The sequence below is a fragment of the Apodemus sylvaticus genome, chromosome 15 (genome assembly GCF_947179515.1).
Source record: "Apodemus sylvaticus chromosome 15, mApoSyl1.1, whole genome shotgun sequence".
Classification (NCBI taxonomy): domain Eukaryota; kingdom Metazoa; phylum Chordata; class Mammalia; order Rodentia; family Muridae; genus Apodemus; species Apodemus sylvaticus.
The window spans coordinates 30,445,732-30,450,365 of NC_067486.1; the positions used below are offsets into that span (position 1 = coordinate 30,445,732).

General features: G+C 34.0%; 1 non-coding gene across 1 annotated transcript; it reads right to left on the reverse strand.

Moving 5' to 3' along the window:
• Positions 1–384: 384 nt before the first annotated feature.
• Positions 385–503, reverse strand: LOC127666418 (small nucleolar RNA SNORA40). Its single transcript, XR_007973617.1, has one exon. It is a non-coding gene; the product is annotated as a small nucleolar RNA SNORA40 (small nucleolar RNA).
• Positions 504–4,634: the final 4,131 nt, after the last annotated feature.

A 4,634-nucleotide genomic window follows, 5' to 3' on the forward strand; every position in this document is an offset into this window, starting at 1 on the left:
GATAGTTGAACTGTCATTCTAAGTGATGGTTTGAGTGTTATCATGCCCAGATAGTAGAATTGTCTACTATGGTAAGAAAAAATCACGAAACTATCCATCACTCAGTCTATAATTTTTTTCTTGCTTAACTCACATTTGTTGTGGCAGCAACATAGGATTCTATACAGAGTGAGTAATTATATTTTGTCTCTAACTATGTTTGAAAAAATCAATGTACATCTTAAGCTAGAACGTCATGTTTTATTTACCTTTTCATATTTTAGTAAATGGCAGAGAAATATTCAGTGGCTATATGGAAAGAAGAACAAAAGGAGAATTGCAAAGCAGGTCTGTCTTCTGAGTCTTGACAAGATCTTATGATTATTTCACTTATTTATTTATTTGTGTGTCCCATTTACTCTTTTATATATCACAACTGATACTGAACAATGAGTTCTGTCTTGAAAAAGAGGACTTATTTTTATATCTGTCTTCCATGCCATTATACCAGTTGAACAAATACATGCATCTATTTGTGTCTAAAAAAAAGAAAAGGCCTAAGTACTTCAGAAATTTTACTACATTGTGCTTCTTCCCATCAAGGACCCATCAGGGTTTTATTTCAAGTTTCTCCCTCAAGGACATATTACAAGAACTCATAAGCTTAAAGGTTTATTACCACTTGTTCCGTTTTCTTCTTCAGATTGGCCCATGTTTTTCTTCCTTCTTTTAAAACTTACATTTCTAAACAATAAAATGTAAGTATTTATAAACAGTTTCTTGAAAAAAGATTCATTAGTTACATATTATCGCATTTCTATTATGTTTATATTTGCATCTTACGTGCATATTCATTTACTTATTTGCATCTTAGTCTGTTTCTATTGTGCCTGAGACCCTGTTCATATAATACATTAATTTCACTTCAAAAATACTTATTTTTATATTTTTAATATGTGAATATGTGCACATTCATGTGTGTGCATATGTACATTAATAATAATTATGAAAATATTTCTTTTTTGTTTAATTGAAATTATATATTTTTCAGGTAGAATATCTTATTACACTTTTCCATCTCTCTACTCTTTCTAATTCCTCAATCTCTCCTCACATCTGAATCCATTCTCTTTTGTTTCTTATTAGAAAATAAACAATAAACTAACACACTGGAATAGGACAAATGAAACAAATAAGTTGTATCATGTCTTATTTTATGTAATTTCATCTTTTCATTTTCTGAGACAAGGAATCTCAAAAGATGCTGTTGAGTTTGTTTTGTCTTGACCATCTATCACATGGACGTGTTATCTGTAAATTGTCCTCATCTGCTGCAGGAGGGAATAGGATAACTATTCATTAAGACTATGAAAGACAGTTTCATCTGTTTAATAACAAAGGGTAAAAGGAACTTCCATAACAGAATATCAATTAAAAATGCTCAGTTACATACATAATATTCAAATAGAATCAACTACCATCAAAGCATAATACAAAACCGTAGCTATAAATGTACAGAATAGGCATAAACCTATATATGATTAATAAATATCGTATAATATATATGTATATGGTAGAGTGTCTATTGAGTGTAGCACAAATGGAAATTCACAAATATTGCTAAAATTATTTAAATATTAACTAAGTGATACTTATACTCATAAAAGTTTCATAGCATACCCAAATTAATATTAAAAAGTAGATAGTAAGAATATATTATGTATTATATCCAGTGTGTTATTTTAATAACATCTGTGTATATGCTTTATATAATGGAAACTGTTAGAAAATTTAAAATATCAACCATATTACAAAATAACTTTGCTTTTTATGATATTAGCTACAATACATTCATTCAGCAAAATTCCAAATAGGGTTCCTCATTATTAGTGATAAGTTTTAAGCAACTTAAACACATCATTCAAGAGACGACAGTCATAAAACTCTGATAGTGTAAAGCTTCTTTGAAAAGAGAAATGTTGATTTGATGTAGAGAGCTGATAGATTCAAATTACATAAAGGAAACACAGGGATTTCAAAGATGTAGTACTAATAAAGGAAACCCGAGTAAATGGGACATGCAAACACAAAAGGAACTTTTGTACAGAAGAAACCATAAGTGAAAAATGTTAATTTGCTGGACAAAAATATACTTCATATCTGGATTCATGAGGTCAGAAAGCATCTCTAAGAACCTTAGACTAATGAACGAGAAAGCCCATCTCCCATGGTAAAAGTGTGTCCAAGTTTAAGCTTTGCTCTCTGTCCTAAGAATGTGTGCCTATGTGAGGGCTTTCCACCTCTGCACAGATGATTGTACTACTAATATGAACTAGCTTTTAACATTTAATTTTCACAAATTTTCTTGAACATCTTTATTGTTCTTGTACAGTATAGATTTTAATTATTTAACTGTAGAGAGCTGAGGGTGTCTTGAATGAAGATAACAAGGGAGGATGAAATCTCCAATTAATAGGTGTTCTTTGGCAAGAACCCATACTTTAGACTCATAGAAATGGCAAAGCCTTTTCCCTAAACTGAAGCTCAGAGGGATGGCTAAGATTATCTTTAACTCAGTGGTGAGTGTTAAAAGTTTGTCTAGTACAAAGTATTTATGAAAGATTGGCGTATATAAGCAAAAGCTGGCAATACCTTTCACCTCCCAGCCTGGCATTGCGTGCTTACAAAAGGTGTCTTACTGAGAATAACTCAACATTTTCTTCACACTGTCCTGGGTTTCTTGTTTGCTGTATAGTCAGTGCCACACCATCAGAGTATACGTGGCTTAGCTAACCCTAGCTTTTTTTGTATATGGATCTGTGTGTCCTTTCTTAACTGTTGCCAAGTACAACCAGCCTAGATCTAGCAGGATGTGGAGGAATTTTGTTTGGTTGGTTGTTTTTTGTTGCTTTTGGTTTTTTTCCACATTTGTTTTAAGATGAACTACATTTTTTACAAGAACAATACCAATGCCCAAAACTAACACAGTTATAAAGAGGATGGCTTTAAACCTATTACTTCAACTGAAGTGTACTTTTGAAAACCTGGTACACTGGCAAGAATATGGATTGATTTTGGTTAACACATGTGTATCCTTGTCAATTTGTGTATGTAGGCTAACATTGCTTAAATGACATATTATATTGCAAAAAATTACAGTGTATCTATTTTGTTTCATTTTAAAGCAGCAAAGCACTTATCACTTGCAATAGCTTCAACTAGAAACCAATGTACCTTATATGTTCTCTCCTTTAAAGGATATCAGCCATAACTATTTTTTAAAATTATTTTATTAGTTTCAGTGTGTCTGGCTTTATGTGGAGGTCCTTGATCCACTTGGAGTTGAGCTTAATTCAAGGAGATAAGAATGGATCAATTCACATTCTTCTGCATGCTGACCTCCAATTGAACCAGCACCATTTGTTGAAAAGGCTACCTTTTTCCACTGGATATTTTCAGCTCCTTTGTCGAAGATCAAATGACCGTAGGTATGTGGGTTCATTTCTGGGTCTTCAATCCTATTCCATTGATCCACCAGCCCATCACTGTACCAATACCATGTAGTTTTTAACACTATTGCTCTGTTGTATTGCTTATATCTTTGTAATAAGGTCAGCTCCAAATAGATCAAGGACCTGCATATAAACCAGACACACTGAAACTAACAGAAAAGAAACTGGGGAAGACCCTTGAGGACATGGGCACAGGGGGAAAGTTCCTGAACAGAACACCAATAACTAATGCCCTAAGATCAAGAATTGACAAATGGGACGTCATAAAATTACAAAGTTTCTGTAAGGCAAAGGACGCCATTAAATTGGCTAATCAGCAACCAACAAATTGGGAAAAGATCTTCACCAACCCTACATCTGACAGAGGGCTAATATCCAATATATACAAAGAACTCAAGAAGTTAGACCCCAGAAAACCAAATAACCCTATTAAAAATGGGGTACAGAGCTAAACAAAGAATTTTGACCTGACGAACTTTGGATGGCTGAGAAGCACCTTAAGAAATGTTCAACATCACTTGTAATTAGGGAAATACAAATCAAAACAAGCCTGAGATTTCACCTCACACCAGTCAGAATGGCTAAGATTTAAAACTCAGGAGACAGCAGGTGTTGGCAAGGATGTGGAGAAAGAGGAATACTCTTCCACTGCTGGTGGGATTGCAAGCTGGTGCAACCACTCTGGAAATCAGTCTGGCAGTTCCTCAGAAAACTGGGCACGTCACTTCTGGAGGACCCAACTATACCACTCCTGGGCATATACCCAGAGGATTCCCCAGCATGTAATAAGGGTACATGTTCCATTATGTTCATAGCAGTCCTATTTATAATAGCCAGAAGCTGAAAAGAACTCAGATGTCCCTCAACAGAGGAATAGATACAAAAAAATGTGGCAGAGGAATAGATTTTAAAAAATGTGGTATATATACAAAATGGAGCCATTAGAAACAATGAATTCATGAAATTCTTAGACAAATGGATGGAGCTGGAGAACATCATACTAAGTGAGGTAACCCAGTCTCAAAAGAACACTCATGGTATGTACTTACTGCTAAGCATATATTAGCCTAGAAGCTTGGAATGCCCAAGAGTGAATCCATATATCAAATGTTGTCCAAGAAGAAGGAAGGAGTGGCCCCTGAT